The sequence below is a fragment of the Agelaius phoeniceus genome, chromosome Z (assembly GCF_051311805.1).
Source record: "Agelaius phoeniceus isolate bAgePho1 chromosome Z, bAgePho1.hap1, whole genome shotgun sequence".
Classification (NCBI taxonomy): Eukaryota; Metazoa; Chordata; class Aves; order Passeriformes; family Icteridae; genus Agelaius; species Agelaius phoeniceus.
The window spans coordinates 23,178,595-23,204,607 of record NC_135303.1 but is presented as its reverse complement, the minus strand read 5'-3'; the positions used below and the strand labels follow the sequence as shown (position 1 = coordinate 23,204,607).

The following is a 26,013-nucleotide window of genomic DNA, read 5'->3' as shown; positions in this document are numbered from 1 at the left end:
TTGTTGCGCATGCATTTTATATCTCCCATGAGAATTCTTTTCTTCTTCATTGTTATTAATGATATCCCATTTTTGTGTATAATATTGATGCTACTGGAATCACTTAACGGCTTTATTTGCCAGACAGAACCTGTCTGAAAAAAGAAAGTTATTAATGCTAATATTTTGAAATTCTCCTCACATCCCTTGTTACTCTTTTAGTTACTGAAATTGCAATTTGAAAATCCCCACATTTTCAGAATCTGAGTTTCATCTTGATCTTATTGGTGAAGTTTGAAGCAAATGTTTTCAAAGCCATCTGTACAACAGTGCACTTTTGGCTCCTTTTATGGACTACCAAGGTCGGGGTAAAAAGGAAATATGGAATATAGTAAAATCCATAGTTCACAATCTCATTTTGCCTTCTTCTGCACAAGTTTTCCAGTTCATTTTATTGGTCCATCTGGGCATCCCCAGTACCTGCTGCAGGTTTAGTGGTAAAACACAAGAAAGAATGTTGTACATACTAGCATGTGTACGGTATCTGGGAAAGGAAAGATTTGGTAACTTGATTCAAAAGCTTAGCTGATAATACCCAAAATGGGATGCTATGAGCAAATGGCAGGTTTAGTAGTAGTTCATGTGGAGTGTTTGGCACTAGGAGATAGCAGGTAATGGAGATAGCAGTGGAGGCTACAGTTTGAATAAGTCCTGATTTAATTGGATAGATAAAAGCTGTGTTCTTAGCTGCAAGCCTACCTAGATGCATAGTATCCTTAGTTCTAGTGTGATGCAGCCTTATCAGTATAAAAACATATTTTCTGAAAGGTATGTTGGTAACCCAGTCTCAAAAAGACTTAGGAGAGTTAGTGGAAGGAATTTTTTTTCAGTAATATCAATGTGTTTGTATAGTAACAGAACTGAAATATTTGGCAGTTGTGTAAGTATACAAATATGCTTCATATATGTAAGTAGGGAGCACAGTACACAAATACAGCATTTCCTTATTATAAGCAGCAACATTCTGTGGCAAATTTCCTAAGAATATATTTTATACATCTGTGAGGATATTTATGAGATATAATTATACGACAAAAATATTTGAAGGTAGTGAACAGATTTGTTTATACATATAGTCTTTTACTTACCAGGATAGCTGATCACAAATGTGGAATTCTTACTTACATTGTGCCATTAGCATGTGTTCTTATGCATACAGAACTATACCTAACAACAAAGAGCAAATATCAGTGCTAAAACTCAGTCTACAGCATACATGGGCACTGTCTATTGAAACTTGGTGAATAAATGCTGCAGCACAATTGGCCAGGTGTGTTTAGAGGGAGATCACAGCATTGTCTTTATCTTGTGAAGCCAAGTCATGTGCTTGATGTAAAGTTTAAGATGAGGCAGACTTTCAGGTGCTTAGTGTTCATTTGTGCCTGAGAACTGCATACTCAAGGCCTGGTTTGTGTTGACCAGTGTTGTGATTTATGAACACAAATCAGTTAATATGCTACAAATTATGTATGCACTTAAACTGAGTGACATTTGAAAACTTGCATGCTATTTGCATGATATCTGATCTTACTGCATCAGGTTCTGCAACCCAGAAACAAGCAAGGAAGGTCATGGGGTGATGTGACTTCCGGCAACATTCCCCGTTGATTATGGGATGATTGCAAAGAAGAAAGCTGGCTTCACACCGTTTTATGCTTTCTGTCACATATCATTAATTGATGGCAAACGACTCTTGTGCAGCCACACACTTCTAAGCAACCTTATCTCACCTTCATGCAACTTAACAGCACAAAGAAAATTTTGTTATTTGTTATTGTTTAGGGCAGGCACAAAAGCAACAACAAAAACTTTATAAGATAAAGTCATGAAGTCAGTATAACAGTAATTCTTATAGCTGTGCATCTCACTGTTTTCTGGATTACTTTGCAAATAATAAATCAAATTCTTCCTCAAGGTGACATGTCAGTAATTTCAAATTTGATTAGCTTTATATGAAGGATATTGGTACATTTCTGTATGAATCTTTGATAGCTCAGCATGTGACCTTAACACGTAGAATGCCCCTTTGTGACAGTATGGCACACTGAAGTAAAGTTAGCTACTTACATCTATAAAATCATGGGGATTCCGGTTGGGGTATGGCTCAGCAAGCTTGACTTTGGCCTGTTCCTCCTAAAAGAATCTGAGACATGTAGTAACTGTTCAAGAATTTTGGTAGGTTTATATTTTGATATCATAAAAGAAAACAGATGGGTCTGAAGGGGAACGTCTACATCATGCAATAACATGACCCTTAACTTTAAGCTTCCAGGTGATGGAGTCAAATCTAAAGTGATCCATAGGACATTTAGTCCCTAGAATTGTAAACCACGTCATGTGTAAGGCAAAAAGCACGGATTTTAAGCACTGCTACTTGATGTGCTGTATTTTTTTGTTGATGAGGCTTTGTGAAAGTGCCAGGTTTTCATCATTTTATAGTTAAAGCTTGTTACAAATCATAACTCAAACATTCCTCCTAGCAAAAGTGCCACAGCACAAATTCATGTTGCTGCTTGCACAATGATCTATCTTTATTTTCTTTGAAAAGGCTTTAAGGGGTCCTGTATGGATTGCAAAACTGGCAATTTTATGAAAAGTCTTTTTTCCCCCAGGTATTTATCTTTAAAAAGTGAAAAGCTAAATTCTTTTAGTCTTGTTTTTATTCTGGCTTCAGATTCTTCACTGTCTTATTCCCACTCTTTATCCACATTAAGTAAAGATGGTCTTATATTAGTATATGTATCATGAGCCCTTTAAAGAAAACTCACCTACCTGCCTACTCCCTGAGCCTGCCAATTAGTCTTCTACAGTTAATGACATCACTTCAATTTTGGAGGTAGATATTTTGAAGAGGAAGATCTTGAAAAACCCAAAAACATTAGTAAATCCCAGTAACTATTGTTCAGCAAACTAATTCATGTCTTATGCACATTCCACATTTCATAATGGGTTAGCTGCTGAGTTTCTCACTTTAGAGAGTTAAACAGATGGGATATTGCTATTTTAAGAAAGAAATGTTTGTGCTAGTGGCCAGTTTGCATTCAGGAGAAAGGGAATAGAAGAGTTCTTGTCCTGAAAATCTGACTAGTAATTGGAAAGTTTTAACCAAATAATTGAGAAAATGATGCACACGAGAGCACTGACTGCTAGGGCATCTGCACATAGGCCCTGTTAGAAGAGACAGCATTTTACTTCCCTGTTGTGTCAGGCAATTTAAAACATGCTGGTAAGTGCATGGGTTAAGAGTCTGCTGGAATAAATCAAGGTGTTATAACATTATGCCTTTTCAGAGCCACTAAGAACTGGGATTTTTGCATTAGCAGTTTGTGTACTGCACAGAACTAAGGTAGAGCATCCTGTGGTGCTAAGCAAAAAAACCTGCTGAGAGTATGTATAGCAACACCTGTCACTGCCAAGCCCAGGATGGATGTTGTGATGTGGCACTAGTAAAAAGAGCAACAGACGATAGTTGGTAAAAGATACTGGGCCATAAAACATGGATAAGAGTGTGCAACATGTGTAGTGTTATTGAAATGGTAACATGTTGCATGAGCAGTATAATTGCCATAAATATACTACTGAACGCGAATGTTTATAGGGTGATTTCCTCTTTGGGCATATTAATGCTTTCATAATTTGCCTGGCTTGTTACATATTTCATATGAGTATTAGGTATCTGCTTTTGAAACAAAGCCTTCTATGACTTGACTGGACTCAGCAGATTTGCTGTATTTGAAATTGATCAATTAGATCGGTTGGGGGGGTAATTGATTCTGCTTGCTGCAGAGCAGCCTGTGGCTCAGTCATCATTCCTTTTTATCGTATTCGAAGAAAACTGTCATATTAGCACAGAAATGTATGTGCTAGCAGCTGATGCAAGAAAAAGAAACCATGCATGGCTGTCATTCCAAAATAAGTAACTCATATATGTCATAGAATCATATATCATATAAAGTTAAAATTTGGATGCTGGTTCTTTCCTATAAGATACTTATTAAAACTGCCATTGGTGATACTACATCTGCCATCTGCCATTTATGATCATTTGCATGATTCTTCATACAGCTTTTTCATTTATTCATTTTCTTTATCACTGTTCTGATAAACAAATGTCAAAAAAAAAAAAAAATTAATTGTTAATCTAAAGCCACAGAAGCAAACTGCAGGGATGAGTCTACAAATGCATGTGATGTGATTACAGAATAATATTGCTTTTAGTGACCAGCCATTCTTACCTCCAACAATGTATGAAGTATTTAAATTTTTTATTGACTTATGTTACAGTGAAAGATCAGCTGAAGCTCATGTTAGAGCGTGAGCAAGATACAAACATTTTGTGCTTCATACTTTTTTACTCCTACCTGTGTTGTGTCCTTCAAAACCACTTTGTACCCTGCAGTGAGTGCAGCTCTGCAGATCCTTTCTTTTACCACTAGATTTGCAGAACCACAGGGCTTGCGCATCCCCAGACCAAGCCAACCTGTGATATCCCTTGGAATTGCCACATTCAGCCCATCATCAGTGTTACTCAGCTCCTCTGCTAGTTTAGATGCTAATGCATCTGAGATTTTTGGTGGACTGTGCATCACCCTAAAAAAAGGTTGTGGGTAGGCTTGCAAAGTAATTATTTTGTCTTAAACAAGGTTTATTTGGAATGGGTAGGAAAACAGAATAACATACTGCTGTGAAACAAAAGTCACCTCACTTATATGTTCACAGGAGGGGATCCTGTTGGATCACACAGTGTCATTAAAGGACTGATGATTTCTTCAAATTGCTCTCAGTTATCATCTCAGGAAATAATGAAATAATAGAAACATAAAGCTTTCGGTTGCCTTGTTGTGTGGCTTTCAGTTTCCTTCTTGTGTACCTCATCTATTTTTTCATAACAAACCATTGTTTCTGTATTACCTCTTATATGTGATCACAACTACATAATGCAACTACACACTCAGGTTAAAACATCAGTTACTGTGAGGTAGATGTATAAGAATGACCATTAGGGGAAGCTTTGCTCTTCTTTGACTACTGGGAATTTAGGTAACCTGGAAACTTTGAATGTATGAGAAAGAGTCATGTCTTTCCACCAGCAGAGATTAGAGAGTCAGTTCAGCTGTGAGCTGCTTGCAGTGAGATTCGTGTCTATAGATGCTCAAAAAATCCTCCTTGGAGCTTGGGGCTCTGTAAAGTTCTTTTCTGTTAATGAGATTAATTCCTTATTGATACATTTAAAAATAGCCATTAGTCTTTAAATACCTGGGGGTTTTTATCCAAACACTTAAAACTTCTTTCACTGCCCATGTAATAGCCAATATACATTTCAAAGCAGTGTATTACGGGAGTTTCCCATATTCAAATTGTGTTACATTCTCCTTCATTTACTCATTGTACTGCATTGAAATGAAGTTATTTCACGTTTTGTTGCAAAAGCCTCATCTGTTTGGACCGGTTCTCTCTACTCCCAGGCAATAGCTGCTGGTCAACAGAGGCGTCTGGTAGAGAAATGCACAAGTGATGCTCAAGGGCAGCATAACACTCTCTGCAAAGTCAACACAAGCTGTACCAGAGCAGCACCAGTAAGCACCATCCCCCCTCAGTTTCGTCTGAACCATTTTGACATCGAGTAAACTGAATGTCCTTTACTTGTCCCTTCAGCATGCATGCTTCAAATATTCTCCTAATACAGTTTTCTGTGCGTAATTTGTTTTCTTCAACCACAATAAGACTAAGAAAGGCAATTTTATCATGTGATGTTCTGTGGCTGCATGTCAGTTGCAGAGGTGGAGATTTCAAACATGGAGTTTGAGCTCAGACGCACAGGATGGTGAAGCAAGGTAAAGGTGCTGAGAGTATTAGTGCAGTAGATTGTTACCTTCTCTGTAACCCACAGCCAAGGGAGAATGAAACATTGGCAGTTTTGTCTTTGCCTGGAGAGACTTGAGTCTCCCATAGGGCAGCTCTTACCTAGTTTGGAGAGTCATGAGAGTCATGTGCCACTGTGCCTCTCCTCCCCTCCATGTCTCCCCTGTCCCTGCTCTGCCCAGACTGTCTGCTGTTCCTCAGGTCTGCCTCCTAACCTCTTTTTGCTGCCAGTTCCCTGCTTTTCAAGGTCTTTCCTTCTCCTGCAGAGGTGTTCCCTTCACCTTCCTTGGTGTTCCTATGCCACTTCTTTGATCTTTTTACAGTCAACCTCATGTCTTGATTCACTCGCCCTGCTCCCCAGAGACTAGATCTCCTCTCTATTTAATTAGGCCGCTTTTTTTCCCTTTCTCCCCTTGTTCTGCCTGCATTTGGAGCCCAAGACAGAGTGCTGTCTGCATGTAGTTCCTGTGCCTGATGCCACATTAGAGTGCAACATCTGGGAGCAGCAGTGGCAAAAAAAAGTCTGGCTTAGCCCTGTAGACTCTGGGCAAACAGCATCTTCAGAGGAATCTTTGGCCACTTAGACTTGCAGATTCTGGGGACTCTGTGCTGAGCATATGCTAATGAGTTTTTACAAAGGCTTGTGACTAGGCAAAAAGCTGGCTGTTTTTTCATGGGAATTGCAAAAAGACTCCAGGGATCTTACCTTCCAAATTTCAAACTGTGAAGGATAGAGACAGAGGAGCTACTCAGCAAAATTCTTGTAAGACCTTTTTTTATTTTTTTGTTTGTATCATTTTTTTATTCCTCCCAGCAGGGCCAAAATATGTTTTCCCTCAGTCTTATTTCCTGAAGTGCCTAAATCCTCTCGCTTGAAATGTAAAAAAATAATAATAATCAGCCTAAGGCAGAGATGGAGCCTGGGAATTTTCATCCCAAATACTTAGCTTAGCAAAATATATAAACAACTGAAAACAAGCTCTTATAAAGGGAAGTATTGAGATCCCAAACTACAGAGGACTTGCTTGCTTATACACAAAAGTCAGATAAGATTTCCTCTGTGATCCATTTGGGATACGAAACTCAATTAAAAAGAATCCACTTTTCCTATTTCAGAAATCCACCTTAAGTAATGGGTGTCATAAGGAAACATTTGATTTCAGCACTTCTCAGGCCATACCAAAGCTGTTGCAACCAGTTGATTTGTTAAGTATGTCACAGATTTATTTTATCAGTTTTCTTGTGGGATTTTGTGGGGTTTTTACTGAATCTTTTTTGTGAAACATAATTTAAGTACTTACATGCATTTTAGAAGTACAGCCCAGTCAGCATTGTACAAGTTGAGCAGTAGGATTCCTTCAATGCACATCTTTAGTATCTCCTGGGCATTTCAAATATGAAAATGATAGATGAGGTTATTCTCAATTTAGACCAGTAGCAAACTTGTTTCCTACCAGCATCCTTGGTCCTAGGCTTACAGGGCAAATCCTGATGCTTCCACCTATTGCCATGGTAGTAGATGAGATGTGGTGTTTCTACCACAAGTGGATTTACATACCCCATTTCTCTTGCTGTGAAAGAGCAGGAGCACCTTGTCAGTGTGCAGCATGGGGCATGGTGTCCTTCATGCCAAGGCTCTGTGAAGGCTTCTGCAGCTGCAGAAGGCATGACCTTGGTGAGCAGGCTTCACTGTTCCTCTTGCAGCTGCAGAGGAGCTGCTGTTGCAGTCCAGTTTTGCTAAAAGTATTTTGGCATGGAAGCAGGTTTGCCTTGGGGTGTGAATTCTTTGCAAGAAAAAGCAGCAAATCTTTTTGACCACACTCATTGTTCCCACTGCAGATGCCAAGATGTACAGACCTCAGCATGGCAGAAAGTTTCCTGAGCTGCCTGGCTGCTGCTTTCCCCAGCTTCGCAAAGGAGAGCAAACCCTACATTTACAGTGCTGTGTCCCCTCAGCAGGCCTTCCTCAGAGGAAGTCTTGTAGGCTTTGAGTGTGTGTCCGAATGCAGATGTGGAATAGCAATTCTGAAACTTGTGAGAATGGAATATTTGCACTGTAAAACTTCATTTGGAAAGTAACAAATGTGAAGTGTTTGTCATTCTGGAACTGTAAAACATGATAAAACATACAGGAATCTTGTTGACTTCAAGGTCTTTGCTTTTTAGTCACTCATAGACTCTTCACTTTTCACAACAGAGTGAAAAAAATGTTTTCTTAATTTAATATTGTGGTTGTAGTGTTTCCTTTATCCTCAGACTAACAGGAAATGTTCAAGCCACAGCACAAGTTTTCCTCAAGTGTTCACATATGAGCTCCTCTCTAACCTCCCTCTACAGGAGATAGTTTTCATATTATCTCATTGCAGGATTTTATGAGCAATGACTGTCAAACTTTAGGTGTCTATGCATTTGTGCATATTGGTCTTATTTAGAGAAATTTCAGCTCCTGCCTCAATCCTTGTTTTTATGATGAAGTCTCTTCCCTTATGTGTCAATAGTTTGCTTTAAAATCGCTTGAAAAAATTCAGCGTATGGTGCTTCAGACAAATTAAACCAAAATGGAGCAATAAGTACTAAATATTAAGAGATATGCATGGGCCATCAACAAAAGAACTCCCCAATTGTATTTAAGTGATTTTCTTCATGCTTTTTTAATGTAATATTTGTAGGCCAGCTGTGGCAATAACTAATAGTTTTAATGCAAGATGACATAACTCCAGTTCAGTGATTCTTCAGAGAGAAACTACCTTGACTACCTTATTTTTATTTTGTTCTAATTTTGTGAAAAAACAAAACTGAGGTTCTTGATGAAAGAAAAAAAATTTCAAACATCGAATTTTGAAACTCATTTAAATATTTCATCTTTCTTGCACTTCCAAATATACTTTCCTGGCAGTTTCTGTTTCTATTCCCAGTTCCCAAGGTTTAACCATCTTTCTGAATAGAAGAAACTGGCATTTTCTTTAGAACTACTAAATGCATGGCAAAAAATCTCTACCATGACACAAGGATTTTTCTTGATTTTTCCACAGTCTGTCTCAGCAGCCCTGGTTCTGCTGGAAGATTCCACATGGAAAGATCAGTTATTAGAGCAATATTGTATTTTGAAGTGAAAATTGCATTTGCAAATACAAGGCAAATGCATTGTTTTCTATCTTTGGATGTTTGGGGGTTTATTTTTCCTCTGGCTGGTGAGGAAATCATAAATTGTTTCTTCCACGTCGAAGTGACTGTGTCAGCTTGAAGATACAGCTTTGGAGCTTGATGTTACCTATTGTATTATTTTTTAAAGGGTAATAGTGAAGTCCCTGTTCTGAAACAAATATGGTCTCCCAAATTAAGCTTATTTAGTTAGTGTAGCATTTAAATGGAATGGTTAGAAACCTTACAACTCAGTAATTGGATGTCTAAAATTGGCTTATCAGAAAAACTCTGATTTTTGAGTTGTTTTGTGTCCTGGTGTGTTTTCCCTCTGGCTGTAAAGCAGAACATTAATTGCAGTTTCTCCAGGAGAAACCCCTATCTGTTTTCATCCCACTGACTGCTGGGTCTCACTAAGCTTTCTCCAGCCACATCTCAGGAATGGGGCCCCACCAGTCACACAAGCAAACCCACAGTAAATATCCGCAGCTCTAAAGGATTTATTTGGTTGGGGTGCTTTTTTTCCTTAATATGAACTTAATATTTCCCTTCACATTCATCCCAGACTTCTGAGTTCTCCCTTCTACTGTTGGCAGACCTACCTCCCACACTGATGTTCATGTCTGACTCCCATAGACAGGGATGTCAGGAGAGCTGTTGGCAGAGGTCAGCGCATGCCAGCACACAACATGCCTTCTCATCTTATCTGCCGTGCGCCTGCCTTCAGCTTCACTCTGCCTGTGCCTCACTTCACTGCCTCCCCCACCTGATGCCTGTCTTGAACTCTTTGCCGCGTGACTGGCTTGCTGCCCTTGCATCCTGAGCATCACCCATGACTGATTTTGGGTGGTGCTGTTCAGAAGAGGTGGGAAGCAAGGCACATGCACTGTGCATTTCCAGGCAGAGCTGCTGTCTGCTGTAATAGGGAGGAGCGTTAAGCAGGGAGGGAATGCAGCTTTATGATCATTAATCTCAAACAGTCCCTCTAGTGACATCTCTGAGGTTAAGTCAGAGGAAGTGTGATATTATTAAGCTTAGTTAAATTTAGTGTAATTCACACCTGCAGAGCCTTTTTTGAATTAGTGTTTAGTCTTAAATTGCCAGTTTCCATGATATAGGGACTTTATAATATCCCGCACTAAGCCTTGATATGTTATGAATTAGAGTGCAGAAGCCTAAAATCCAGATGACGCATGAAAACCCCTCAAGTTTCTGAGTACTTCTGAGACAAATATGCAATTAATTTAGTTTGCAACACTAAGCAGGGATGGTACCCCTACAAAAAATTATTTCCTTCTTTATTTGTTCGCACAGCATAGGTGTGGAAATAGGGTCACTGGAGATCTCTTTTGCAAAGCCCTGTTTATGAGCTGTGGTTTTTACCCAGTGCAGTTGATCCTTGCCACACACTTCATCTCATCAGGCTGTAATAGGTGCAGACCCATATTGATTACCATGACTTGTGGGAGAGAAAAATCTTTGCACTTCAAATTTGGTATAAATTATAAATAGCATCTCCAAAGGCTGTGAGTCACACAAGTGTCACTTCTCTGAGACAGCGATATGTAAAGCTGTTGTTGTAGAGGTTATTAATTTTATGATTGCAGCACAGGTGCACTTGACCCACAGCAATGATCATTGTCCATAAAATCCCACCATCTGGGTTCAGTCACCTGCCTCCTTCAAGAAGGGTCATTAACAACACCTAGCAAAGGTTATGCTAATAAAAGAAAGTTAATCCCCACTATATTGGTGTAAATTCACTGGAAATCACAGAATCACAGAATTTCTAGGTTGGAAGAGACCTTTAAGATCATCAAGTCCAACCCATGTTCTAACACCTCAACTAGATCATGGCACCAAGTGCCACATCCAGTCTTTTTTTAAATACATCGAGGAATGGTGACTCCACCACCTCCCTGGGTAAATGATTCCAGTATTTGACCACTCTTTCTGTGAAAAACTTCCTCCTTAATTCTAGCCTGTATCTCCCTTGGCGCAGCTTGAGACTGTGTCCTCTTGTTCTGTCTGTTGTTGCCCGGAGAAAGAGACCGACCCCCAGCTCACCACAGTCACCCTTCAGGAAGTTGAAGAGAGTGGCAAGGTCACCTCTGAGTCTCCTTTTCTCCAGGCTGAACAACCCCAGCTCCCTCAGTCATTCTTCATACGGCTTGTGTTCCAAACCACTCACCAGCCTCGTTGCTCTCCTTTGGACGTGCTCAAACATCTCAACGTCCCTCCTAAACTGAGGGGCCCAGAACTGGACGCAATACTCAAGGTGTGGCCTCACCAGTGCTGAGTACAGGGGAAGAATGACCTCCCTGCTCCTGCTGGCCACACTATTCCTGATCCAGGCCAGGATGCCATTGGCCTCCTTGGCCACCTGGGCACACTGCTGGCTCATGTTCAGCCGACTGTCAACCAGCACGCCCAGGTCCCTTTCCTCCTGAGCACTGTCCAGCCACACCGTCCCCAGCCTGTAACGTTGCAGGGGGTTATTGTGGCCAAAGTGCAGGACTTGGCACTTGGACTTACTGAACTTCATCCCATTAGATTCTGCCCATCCATCCAGCCGTTCCAAGTCCCTCTGCAAAGCCCTCCGTCCCTCTAACAGATCGACACATGCTCCCAGCTTAGTATCATCTGCAAATTTGCTAATGAAAGACTCTAAATGATGACTCCCTCATCCATGTCATCATTAAAAATATTAAACAGAACTGGCCCCAGCACAGACCCCTGAGGGACACCACTGGTGACTGGTCGCCAGCTGGATGCAGCACCATTCACCACCACTCTCTGGGCCTGGCCATCCAGCCAGTTCCTAACCCAGCACAGAGTGCTCCTGTCCAAGCCACGGGCTGCCAGCTTTTCCAGGAGTGTGCTGTGGGAGACAGTGTCAAAGGCCTTGCTGAAATCCGAATAAACATCTACAGCCTTCCCTGCATCCACTAGGCGGGTTACCTGGTCATAAAAGGTGACCAGGTTGGTCAAACATGACCTACCCCTCCTAAACCCATGCTGACTGGGTCTGATACCCTGGCCATCCTGTAAATTCTGTGTGATGGCACTTAATATGAACTGTTCCATTATCTTGCCAGGTACTGAGGTCAGGCTGACTGGTCTATAATTACCAGGATCCACCTTTGCACCCTTTTTATGAATGGGTGTCACACTGGCCAGCTTCCAGTCATCCGGAACCTCACCAGTGAGCCAGGACTGTTGGTAAATGATGGAAGGTGGCTTTGCAAGCTCGTTTGCCAGCTCTCTCGTTACCCTGGGGTGGATCCCCTCTGGTCCCATAGATTTATGAACATCCAAGCATTTCAGTAGTTCTTTGACTGCCTCCTCTTGGATAATGGGAGGACCATTCTGCTCCCTGATACCATCAACCATTCCAAGTGGGCAGGTGTCTTGAGGGAAAGTCATCTTCCCACTAAAAACTGAGGCAAAGTAGGCATTAAGCACTTCTGCCTTCTCCTCATCTGCAGATGCTAAGTTCCCTCCTTTGTCCAGTAAAGAACAAAGGCTGGTCTTACCCTTCCTTCTAGCATTAAGGTATTTGTAAAAACATTTTTTATTATCCTTTACAGAAGTCGCCATGCTAAGTTCAAAATGAGCTTTCGCCTCCCTAATTTTTTTTTTCTGCATGCTCCCGCAGCCTTCTTGAATACTTCCTTAGAGACCTGACCCTCCTTCCAATGCTGATACATCCTCTTTTTATTCCTCAGTACCTCCAAAACCTACTTGCCTAGCCAGGCTGGACGTTTACCCCGTTGACTGATCTTTTGGCACACAGGGACAGTCTTTTCCTGTGCCCTCAAGATCTCTGTTTTGAGGCATGCCCACCTTTCCTGAACTCCTTTGTTTTTAAGGGCTGTTTCCCAAGGGACGCTCTGAATAAGTCTCCTAAACAGGCCAAAGTCTGCCCTCCGGAAGTTCAATGTAAGAGTCTTACTGGTGCACCTCCTGACTTCACCAAATATTGAGAACTCTATTATTTCACTCTGCCCCAAGCGACCTCCAACCACCACATCTCCCACCAGCCCATCTCTATTTGCAAACAGCAGGTCTAACATAGTCCCTCCCCTGGTGGGTTCACCCACCAGCTGTGACAGAAAGTTGTCCTCCATACATTCTAAGAATTTTCTGGACTGCCTCTTTACTGCTGTATTAAGTTCCCAGCAGATGTCTGGTAGGTTGAAGTCACCCACAAGAACAAGGGCTGATGAACTTGAAACATTACATAGCTGCTTATAGAATAAGTCATCTACCTCTTCTTCCTGGTTAGGTAGACGATAACAGACTCCCAGTAGGGTGTCAGCCCTGTTGGCCTTCCCCTTAATTCTTACCCAAAGGCATTCAACTCCATCTTCCTTAGTTTCAATTTCTACGGCATTTAAGTCTGCTTAATATAAAGGGCCACCCCTCCTCCTCTTCTTCCTTTCCTGTCTCTTCTGAGGAGCTTGTATCCATCCAGTGCAGTACTCCAGCTATGTGAGTCATTCCACCATGTTTCTGTGATGGCAGCTACATCATAGGTCTGCAGTTGCACCATGGCCTCCAGCTCTTCTTGTTTCTTGCCCAAGCTGTGTGCATTGGTATACACACACCTCAGCTGGGCTGCTGACTTTGCCCCTGACTTAGCCTTGCAACCCATGGGCCTGCTTCCAGATAGCTCAGCTGCTTCCCCTTCCCCCTTCAAACCTAGTTTAAAGCCCTCTCAATGAGGTCTGCCAGCTCATGAGCTAAAAACTTTTTGCCCTTAACAGAGAGATGTACCGCATCTGGTTCTAGCAGAGCAGATGCTGTAAAAGTTTCCCCATGATCAAAGAATCCAAAATTTTGCTGATGACACCAACGCTTAAGCCACTTGTTGATGATGCGGATTCTCCTGTTTCTTTCTTCATTTTCCTCCACCACCAAAGGGACTGAGCAGAACACTACCTGTGCTCCTGCCCTATCAACTACCTGCCCCAGTACCCTGAAGTCCTTTCTAATTGCCTTGACACTCCTCTTTTCAATCTCATCACCGCCAGCCTGGAGTATCAACAGTGGGTAATAATCAGAAGGCTGAATCAGCGCAGGAAGTCTCTCAGTGATATTTTGTATCCGGGCCCCAGGGAGGCAACAGACCTCCCTGTGGGATGGGTCTGGTCGACATATGGGGCCCTCAGTTCCCCCTTCAGAAGGGAATCACCTACTACGATTACCCTTCTTTTCTTCTTGATGTTACAGGTAGTGATCCATCTTACAGATCAATCATAACTGGGGGGTTCACAGGGCAGACAATTTTCTCCTAAATCATCTAGTTGGGTCTCTAGATCCAGGACCTCATGCCTATTCTGAAGTGGTACCTGGCTGGATGATGGGGATGGGGAGGAGTTTTTGCTATTACCTTCCCAAATGGGGACCCATTTCCACTCCTCTTCATCTACCGGGTGCCCTTCTATTGCCTGAGAGTGGGAGGCATATAAGTCCTCAGTCTCTCGGTCAGAGGCCTCCCTTAAAGATGGGAGAGCTCCACCAGTCAATTTTCCTTTCACTTTCCCTGATACTCCTTAACCTTTCAACTTCCTCCCTAAGCTCAGTCCCCAGTGAAAGGAGGTCGTTCACTTGTTCACAGCGCAGGCAGGTCTCCTCCAACACACTCCCTGAAGCCACTGATAAGCTCAAACACTGGGCACAGATGGGTCTGAACAGAAACATCTTTTTTGGAGGGCTCGACTTGGTCACTTACACTTGTACCAGCCACAGTTTTTGACCGTGTAGAAACCATTACTAACAGACACCTCAAACACAAGTGGGCAGCAGAAAGACCTCAAAGAACACAGAGGACTCCTTACTAGCAAGAGAGATGGCAACCCTGCCTGCTTGCCCTCCCTGCGCAAACTGCCGCACAAACTGCCTTGTATACGCCCCAGAGACTCACCACACCCCTGTTTGCCCGCTCCTGTTCACCACGCTCCCCAGAGGCTTCTTCTAATCAGCCACTCAGCAGCAACACAGGAAGCTCCACCCCTAGCTCCTCACTGACTCACAATGGCAATCCACTCACCTGCTCACAATCTTCTCCATCACCATCTTCTCACCATTTTTCTCACTAGTACAGCTTTGCAGACACCTGGAAGTGGGTCATATAAGTTCTAAATGCCAAGGATGGGGGAATGTAATACATGTATATATATAAATAGCAGTTGGTGTGATGCAAACAAGAAAAATTTATATGGTATGGGTTAGTCGTAAATTACTTACTACAAGTGCACAAGGGTTATTCACACATCAAATATACAAATTTTTATTTTTTCCAGAAATTTATTTATACTTACTTGGCATAACTAAAATTTTATCAAATTTTAGGGAATTTGTTATTTACTCCCCAAACATGATTTTTAAACTCCATTTGTTAATTGTTGTTTGTATTCTGGTGGCCCAGCTTCATCTCCCATGGCATTTTACAAACTCGGATATGTTTCCTTTCCATTAAATCATTAAGAAAATGCCCTGAATTTCCCATGAAACTATCATTCTCACCTAGGAGATAAACATCTCATTTCTCTGATCCTGCAGAGTAGGGCAACTGCAGTTTCAGATTTGTCCTCTTTTTCTGTCCTCACCACTACATCTGGGTAGTAGGGTCATCTTCTGTTCAGCTTTTTTTAATACTTGCCAAATACTTGTCTGACTTGCCAGTCAGATCTGGGAAAACATGGAGAAGAAAGATGTGTTGGATGCCAGCAGCTGGAAGACAAAGGTGTTTGTGAGGAGAAACTGGATTGGTGCACTAGCAGTGAGGTAGAGGAAGTCTTCCTGAAAAGGCTGAAGCAAAGTCAGAAAAAGGCAGAAATTGGTGGGCCATGAGAGCAGGACAGCTGAGATCAGTGTGTGGATGAGATGGAGCAAGATCAAAGCCAGGCACTGAGCATGAGTTCAAGGAGAGCTGCCAGGTGAGCAAGTTATAGAAGAAGAATTCAGAATCAGATTTCCTGGAGAAACAGGTGTTCTGGAGAAACAGATGTCCCAGATGGATGAAAAACAGGCAAGGAGTAGGAAGAGATTCATTTGAAATGAAGCCTTAGGAAGGAGATTAAAGGGTATTCCTGCCACTGTGGCTTGGACACATACTTAGCATTATGGGGCAGGGGGAGAGGGGGACATGGAAACACTATATCTGCCTGACACCCTTGGGAATATTTTCACTGCCAAGCCTGATGTGTTTCTGTGCATGTACAGAAGTGATATCATTATAAGGTGCAAACTTTAAGGTCAGGTGTTGAGGTGTTTGTGGAGCTTAGACACCTCAGGGTGTGGTGAGTGACTGAATTGGGATTTTCAGCATCACTTGGATTTAGGCTCTTCAGTTTCACCTCTCTTGATGTAAGGAAGTGAATCCTTTGCGGCAGGTGGTGGCTTCTGAAGTTGGTCTCCAGCAAAAGCAGGAAAGCAGATCAACAGCCCCATCTTAGCCCACCATTTGCTAACCCCATTTCCACCATCCTGCAGGAGCAGCCATCAGAAGGGGAGGATCAGGTGCAGATGAAGTTAGGTTTCCCACAGGACCAAAGTTGGCACTGTAGAGGTAGCACTTGGATTCTTGAGTTTTTTCCATTTTACCTGTCACAGGATTAGCCTCTGAAGACAAATCAAGGGGAAGTGCCTTTTCTGTGACTGCTCCAGGGCTAGAGAGAGGATGAATGGCCCCAGTGGCACATTGGAGGAGTTTAATTGTGTAGAGTCAGGTTAGGTTAGGTTAGGCTAGGTTAGGTTAGGTTAGGTTAGGTTAGGTTAGGTTAGGTTAGGTTGGGGCCAGCCAGAGGCAGTAGTCCCAAGATGAAGCAGATGGGTTAGTGAATACCATTGTACCGGGGAAAGTGCTCTGGACTTGGATTGACTGTAGTCTTTTGTCTACATGGATACAACAGGACACTATAATCAAAGTAAAAAATTCAGGAGGAAAACATGCTTTTGAACTATTTCTTATCTAGAAGATTTAAACATTTTCTACTGTGGGAAGGGAGAGTTAGTGTAATCATTGAAGGCTTGCAAGGTATGAATTCAGATTCTCACTAAAATCATAAAAACACACTGGGTGTTCATGTGTTTCATGCCCCATGCATGTTCTCATTGCAGCTTGTTCCTTAGACACAGGCTCATTCCTGTCCCCTAGAAGACCTTATTTACTTCCACAGCTGCTGTGTCAGCATCTACACCAGTCTTCAAGCTCTGCTTCTGGTGTGGAAGAACAGAAAATTATATTCTGCTACTGTATTTTAAAATTGCTTTAGTGTAATTTGTTTGTGTGTTCAAAACTTCACAAATTGGCAATTAGTATGTGCTTATCCTGCTAGTGATTAAGAACCTTTTTACGTCTTTAGTGTATGGGGTGTCTCTTCTGTCATGTTAACATGTTTTAAAGCTTTGCTGCCTCTCCTAGCTGCTCTTTGGTGCCCGCATTGCCATTTCCATGGCGTTGCATTGGTGCTGTGTTTTTGGAAAGTGCAAAACTGTGTTGGTTTATGCCTATGCTGCTGGTACATCCAGATGTTTGATGGCACAATTACTATTTAGAAACAAATAATCATAAAATATCATTACAAAGAGGAGCTATTTTCTAAGCAGCTGGTTGTTTCCCTTGTCCTGGTATCACTGTAGAATTTCTTGCATTAGTAGAGTTCTCACAAGGTAGCAAGAGTGTATATACTTCAGGTCTCTGCCCCATGGGCAGTAAAAAGCTGTGGGATTTTGGAATAAACTCAGATTTAAAAATCAGCCCTTGGGTATTTAAGATAAAAGTAACTTGCAGGAATTGCTGCAGAATGTTTTAAATTAGTTTAAATATAGTTTATAAAACCTGTATGCTTGTTAACATTGGCAGCATTGCTGTGTGAACAGAGCCCTGCTGTGGGCTCAGCAGAGCTCAGGTCCATTCCTCATTTTGGCTGAGCCACTTGGTTTGCAAAAGCACAGTAATGATGACTTTTCCCTTACAAAACTCTGTTAGACGTGTCTTTACAAAGAAGTGAGGAGAAGGGGGTATAACTGATGGCTTGCATCATGCTGCAGCGTGTTAAGATCTGTCAGGTATATTAGTATTTTTCAGGTTTATAACCTGTGGAAGCTGTGAGGCTTGAACAGTTGGTTTTCAGTGGTTTCACCCAAGAAGTCTTGTGGTTGTAAGTTCTCTCATAAAGTGACGAGTTCTGAGCAAGTCGAAATTTCCTTTATTTAAAAGCCAACTTCCTCCTAGTTGAGAAAATAATTGTTTCAAATGCTAGCTACTTTATTTGTGCTCTTTCTTGCAATTTTATATAGATGTTTTCCCTAATTCATGATAGAAAATATTCTTGGGCATTTAAGAAATTGTCTCACTAACGTGTATTATTCAAATGCTTCAGAGCTACTGTGAAGTACCTTGCTAATACAATCAATTTTAGATGTTGCTTAGATAAAGCCAATGAAGTCACAGAAGCAACAAGTTTGGATAGAAAGAAACTCGGGAAGTTACTTAATTTGTCTATATTTCCCAGGGTGAGGTCAGCTATACCCATAATATTCCTAAGACATGGTTGTCTAACCTATTCTTAATTTCCATTGGTGAGATCCTGCACCTGCCATTGGTATGTTCTTAGCCCAAAAATATCTTTGTAAGATGTAACCTGAGTATCCCACCTCGCAATTGTCAGGTAAGGAATTTTTATACTTGAATTACATACAGTAAGGGTGAAGTTACAGGTATGAATAGATAGATGGAGGGATAGATTGACAGACAGACAGACAGACAGTGCTGTTGATATACATGCTATATAGATGGAGATAGATATATGAAGATTGTATAGAGATAGGGATAAAGATAGCAGTAGAGATGTGAACACATCTACCAATATAAATACAACTTCAAACCCTACCTTCTCTCTGCATGGTACACCATTTTAACATGAGTTTTAAAATCTATGGTTGCATAATATTGCACACATCTTTACTGGATCTCTTCTTCAAGGAAATGGCTTGCTCTCCTGCAAAAATTTATTGCATTGGAAATTGCTGTATCTGAGAATGTTGTTCAGACACCATCTTTACCTTTTTTAATGTATACTCAAAAGAAAATTGCTTGACTCTGGTGAACCAGAGTAACTTTTGGTAACCTGTGCTTGGGAGAGAATGACCTCACAAGTTTCACTTATTTGGCCAGTTCACATGTAGAGGAACAAACAAATGACCTGTGCTCGTAGGACTGCCCTTAATGTTAAATGAAGAGTAGTGAAAAATAATGATGGTCATGTCAGAACTCCTATCTCTTTCCTACTTTGCAGACCTTGCTTGCAATGAGTTTTTGTCTGGATCTTTGCATCTTGTTGCTCAGAGGACAAGAGAAATTTACAAAAATTTTTTTACTGTTTTTAATCACTTGCTTCTTGTGGGAAGTTGGTGTGTTGTAAACAAGGAGTAGAAGAAAAGCGAATTGCAAGAATGGGAGTTCAGAGGTGAACTTTTTTCTTGGTAGGATGCTTGTTGCTCTGTTTTTATCATCCCACTGAAGATTATTATAGATAATAAGTGTCCAACAAAAATAAGAACTGCTTTGTGTCACAGTAGATAATAACTAAGTAAAAAATTTCTTCAGTGTGTGTAGTCTAGTTTCCAGCATTGCTATGATTTTTCTTATATTGAGTCTTAACCATTTTATTGTGTGTCTAAGCCCACTTAGTAAGCTGTATTTCATGTCTTCAAATGGTTCTGTTTCTTCCCTCTTGGCTTCTCCAAAGAATTCATTTCCCTACAGTTACTTTCAGATTATTATCATGTCCATGACTACACAAACGATTACTTCTTAGCCAAACTAAACACATCAAAGTTTGGGGATTGTTTTGAGGTTGAGTTTTTTTATGTCCCCTCAGAAATTACTGTTTTCATTTCATTAATTGGTGTTTAGCTTATATCTTAATTTTGCCTAAGTTTTTAATCTTTCTTTACCGTTGTGACATCTAGAATTGCTTAAAAACTCCTGAGGTCATTGAATCTCAATGTTCTTGAGCTTATGGACTCATTCACAATTTTTCCAGAAGCTCTCATTTTCCTAATCAGAACTATTGTATGATTTTAGGCAAGATGTATTTTTTTTTATCTCCTTTTCTGTTAGCTTTACTGGGGATGCTCTGAGAGCTTCTTCTGTTTTGGGGTTTGAGACCTGGATATTTACATCAGTAGACCAAAACAGTCAAAAAGACACACTAATTTCTTCCCATGCAGATCAACAGGGTGAAGGAATTTTAAGTAGAGAAACCCTACGAATTAAAAGTTGTTATGTCATATTTGATAGTATCTGATTTACTGGAGAGTAAAAAATTGAAATTCCTGTTCAGAAATAGCTTTGTGATATGAAGTAAATTGTAAGCATACGGAAAGATGAATGCAGGACAGGCAGGTAGCATCTCTTATTCACACCTAAGTGCATATTTGAACAGTATTGTTATATTGCTACAGAACTCAATACCTAATAATTAAAGAAGTTCTTCAATGTGTGTGTGGATAATATGATAAAGAAAGAAATAAATTTCCATTGATTTATAACTTTCAGGAGAAAAAATCCTTTCTGAAAGGTCTGTCACACTTGTCTATGCAGCCAAATGGAGTTGGCTTATCTGTTAGTTTACCTATAAAGGACAAATTAATTGTGTTGCTTTTCATGTTTAATAATGTTTAAAGTGTTTCATTCCTGCAAATGCCTACAAAAGTCTATATTTCAACCTCCGAACCATTTGAATCAAGTTCTGATAAGACTGAGTGCCTTTTAGATACCTAGCTTGAATCATAAATGTAAAAGCAACCTGTCTACAGACAAGGTGGCTAAGCTACTCGCATTGGCATTTTGCAGCATGACAGGGTCTCAGCGTAGATCATGATCACAGGGAGCAAACTCTCTGCTGAGCAAGACCTTGTTGAAGAGCAGCAGAATTCTCCATCCCAATGGGGACTAAACCCCAAGGCGTGGAACACCCTTAATTCATTTTGAAGCCCGCGCTATTTAGCAATGAGCTGTCACTTAGAGAAGCAGACCTGAGGTCAGCCCTGTGGCTAGTATCTGTGGAGAAGCTTTTCAACCTGGAAACTTTTCTCTGCAGAAATATTTCAGCATTAAGGCATGTATGAAGATCTCTCACAGCTCCTGTGCAGCAGGAAACCTTTGTCCCACACATCTTGTAAACGCAGTGGGGGGCCACCATTGTGCTGTGCATCTTCTGAGCACCGCGGGAGGAGGCTTTTGTCTGACACAGTGGGCAGGCACTGTAGGAGGGCACCTTTGTCCTGCACAGCCAGTAATCGCTCTGCAAGAGCGAATTATGGTGATTGCAGAGCTCTTCTCTCTCCAGACACTCTGCTTTCAGATGGAGGAATTTTTCAGCCTTGCTAGGTGAAGAGCTGTTTTTCCTGAGTGGAAGTGGAAAGGGAAGACAGTGAAAGTGCCTTTGCATGCGTGTATGCAAATGGCCATCAGGATCATTCACATAGTCATATTGCATTACACCCCTGCAGGCACCATTCCCAGTTTCAGTCTTTGCTTTTCCTCTTCCCTGTTTTTCCTACCCATTTAGGCTGCCCTTTTGATTATTATTTCTTTGTTCCTTCTTATGTTTGTACTATCTCCTATTCAATATGCTATTCCTGTATTCTGTATCTATATTCTCAGTATTCTTTCAGGTGACTAATAACCACATTTAAAAGACTTGAGCCCAAATACCAATCCTTCTGGGACTTCACAGGTATATTTCCAACCCCATATTACTACTTATTATTTGTCTTCTCAAATGCTTTAACCACTAATCCAAAAGTGTGCCAGTGCCCATTTTCTAGAGTCCAAGATGATGTACAATGGGAAAGACATAACGCGACATCTGTGAGATGGGATGGGATGAGATGAGATATGAGACAAGATGCTGAGTCTGGACCCTGTAGAGATGTGATGTGTACTGCCGGTGGACATGCTGCTGGCAGCTAGAGCCAGTGCAGGTATGGCAGCACATATTTGGGAGCTGCAGTACTGTAGATCTCAAGTGTTTGCGGGCCCCTTGACTGGCATAAAGCAACTAATTTGCAAGTGAGAGGTAGGAGTGACCATAGTGAGCAGTGAGGGTCATAATCCATTTTAAGTGATTACATTGGTTCCCACTGCCTCAAGGCTGCCACGTTGACCTATGTCAAAAACACAGCAGTGGATAAGTCTCTCACCTGCTGATTTTTGTTATTCAATTGAGTTTGGGTTTTATCTATTCTTGTCAAATTTGAGCCTGTTGTGTCTGCTGTTATCCTAGAGGTGCTTGTGATTTTTTATAATGTTGATCCCTTTCTTTACCGGTATTCAGACATGAATTTTATGTGTGGTAGTTAGTTTCAATTAATCCTCCTTTTCTCAAATTAGAAATTTCTTTTCTTCTCATTCCCACCTCAGTCCTCTGGTGCCAACCTGAGTGTACATGAATTCTCAGAAATAATTGCCAGTAGTCCAGCAAGTTCATTAACTGATTCCCTGAAGACCCACATATGCATGTCATCCAGACCTGATAATTTGGATATTGAATTTTTAAAAGTATTCCCTTACCTGTTTTTTTGTATCAACAGCTGTATTGTCAAGTCTTCATTATTTCTAATTATATATCTTTTTATGGTACTTGGTAAATTGATTCTGGAACTTGTTCACTGTTTTACTGTCATTACTCATTTCACCTCATACATTAATGGTTCCACCATCTTTTTGGAGCTCCTTTCCAATGATGTTATGCACTTGTTAAAATATATATTCATTTCTCTCTACATCTCTTCATGCTGGCAAGTGGGAGGCTGGTTTGCTTTTTGACGTTTCTGTCATTTATTTCTGTGGAGCTGGGACTAGGAGAGATTTATACTTTTTTGTTCTGCAATTGTTGCCTTCGCATATTTTAGAGTATTCTTGTGGTTTCCCACACTTAACAGGGTTTTTATATCTTTTCCATGCCGCATGCTTCTAAGATTTCTCAAAGAGCTAATATCTGAAATCACTACATGCTGTGTAACAGCCATCAATTAATACAATATATTGAATCATAGTTTATCATCACGGCTGTTGAAATTAGTGAGCACTAAGAATATCTGTCTCAGAGGACCTTGGCTTTAGAACAACTGCTTCTTATTGTCTGTCTCTTAAAAATTATTCTTTCTGTTAAGAAATAGATGGCTGTTCATGCATTTAATTTAGATCTGTGTACTACTAAATACACAATTGAGATTGCAGTCGTCAATGGTATTTTTCCTCTGGCAAAAATCTTATGGCTAAAATCTGTTGTCACCCTTAGGACATAATTCCACTTGCTTTGGTTGAATTTTCCAAGCCTTTGGTATATAAATCATAAATGCACAGTGTGTGCAATGTTAAATTTTTAGAGGTCTCTCTTTATTAGTAGTTAAATGTGAATATGTGAGGGCAAAATTTGACCTTTAGAAATGACTGTAAAGGTCCAAGGCAGATACTTAGCAAGCTTTTCTTATTGCAATATTAATCAAGCAAAGAATCATCATAATCCTGGAAACTAAATATCCATTGTAGTGATTTTATCACCAGGGAAATTGTTCATCTGCCAGTAAGATTGTTACTAGGAAAAGGAAAATAGGGAGTGTTAAAATTGCTTTAGACTGCTGAATCATTGAGTCCCTCTAGACTCAAAGCTTGAATTGTTTTTTGAGAAGAGTGGGTTGAGAGGAGTTGCCACAGGAAAGCTGTAGGTTAATCAGTTTCAGTAACACTAGTGAATGTGAGTATGATGTCTCTTGGGAACATGAGGAAAGTGCATGGGAGAAGGCAGGATGAAGAAAGACACAGGGAGGCTTCAGAAACTTACTCATTTTTTTGTTTGTCTTGGCTTTTTTTGTTTTGTGTTTGTTTTTGTTTTTGTTTTCTCATTTTTTATTTCTGGATGACCCTTTTACAGAGGAGGAAGGTTGTTGAAAAAGGCAAAAGGGAAAAAAACCCATATTATTGACAGCCTATATTTTCATCTTAATCCACTGGATATTAATGATGACTATTACAATCAAGATGGAGAATGCAGACAGGCGGAAGTGAGAAAGATGTGTTTGTGTGGGAGGTATCTGTGTAGGGACCAGAAAGCCACATGGAAAGATGTTTTGCCTTCAGGGCTCGAAGATGTGTTCACCATATGCTGGGAAGGAGGTGAAACCACTGTGCAGGAGTGTCCTTACAGTGTGTTAGGACAGCCTGTCCCTCCATAAAATCAGCTTTGGTAGATGACTTTTGTGTGCATGGTGGCAGTGGGCCGTCACAGTATACCAAGCCAAGCCATAACCTCAGGGACGTGTCTGTTAGGCTGCAGGTTTTGCTAGAAAGGAAGCTTTATCCTCCCGCTGTGTTGGGCCACTTCTGTGTTTCCCGGGTGGGGAACAATTCTTGAGGAGTATTGCTATGAGGAGTCTTACAGGGGATGGGATAGGTGATCTGTATTGAAAGCCACCTGCAGGACAGAGTTAGAGAAACTTCTGTGTTGGACAGGACCCTTGGGATCATGGAGCCCAACTCAACACAGCACTGCCAAGTTCAGCACTTGATAAGATGGACTACCTCTCAGCAAAAATAATTTCTACAATGATGGGTGAATTTAAAGGTGGAAAGCATTTGTATTAAAGGAGGATGTGGGAAAATTCTGGAAGATGTCATGAGTTGTCTCTGTACAATGAATATGAAGAGGGAGAGGAAAATCTGTGTGTGCATGTGACATGGATGCTCTTTGTACGAAAACATCTCTTTGTGTGAGAAGTAGTGTCTTTCTAGAGAGGGCTTTTTTGAGGGTTGCTTTGCTTGTGTGATCGCTGCCTTTGAGGGTGCAGGGATGTGCAATGTGGCAGGTAGTGCCTCCATCAAAGACTTTTTGCGGGGGGGGGGGGGGGGGTGGTGTCAGCCCACCAAGGATGCTCCATGGATGGATGCCTAGAGGGTCCTGACAGGGATGTGAAGCTAGGAATGCAGGAAATGCCATGCCAGAGCAGCTATCTCATATCCCCAGGTACTGATGGCCACCCTATGTCCTGCAGGGACCATCATCCACCCTGGATTGCATCCCTTTCCACCTGCCAGGCTGTGGCCACTGTGTCCCTCATTGTTGTCACTCTCAGATTGTGAAACTGTCACAGAACTGTTGCTAGGCAACAAATGTGGTTGCTGGGTCTCAACGAATAGCTGAAGGGGAAAGTGAAGTGTTGCACCATTGTAGAGTAACCATAGCAATGACCTACTATCACAGACTAAAGAATTATCATTAGCAATGTTAAAGTATCAAACAGAGGCCCAGGATCCAAAGACTACTAGGCAGCATCTCTGCATAATTGGGTTACCCAGGAAGAGGTCCCAACTTTTTCACACCCCTTGGCTGCCTATCTCCATTGTCTTGGTTTTGTTTTGGGGGTTGGTTGTGGGGGGGAAGGAGGAGGGAGTGTGGTTGTTTAAATAAAGCAAATGTGTTGAGGAAGGCACTTGCAAAACAATAGAAGCATGCAGCAAAATAAAATACAGAGATAAATCTGTGTGCAAAGGGAAGATACAAATAGGAAAGGTCCACTTTACTGTCTCAATATTATCTGTGGGAGCAGGTGCACAAAGGATGCCTTCATGATGCATGAGATGTAGTTCAGATCAAGTGTTCTCTTTCACTTGAAAACAGATATGCCAGGCTAGAAGCAGTATAAAATGAAAAATAAATAATATAAAGTATGTCTGAAAAGTAGACACTTTCTTTTTCCCAAGGTAGGCCAGATCAGTGAGGTGCTTCAGTGACCTTTTATTAGCAGAGTGCTTTGAGACCTTATTTTCCCAGATACGAGACATGTTGAGGACCTCTGATTGTGATGTGGGTGGCTATGCATGTGCATACATGTATGTTTGTGCATGTGTCTGCCTGCTTGTGTGTGCAGTTTTTCTTGTCAGCTGCCCCAGAG

At 41.2% G+C, this 26,013-nt stretch overlaps 1 protein-coding gene across 6 annotated transcripts in view; it reads left to right on the top strand.

Annotated features, from left to right (window-relative positions):
* ARB2A (ARB2 cotranscriptional regulator A) overlaps window positions 1–26,013 on the top strand; it is a 263,468-nt gene that overhangs the window by 235,175 nt on the left and 2,280 nt on the right. The window lies entirely within an intron of this gene.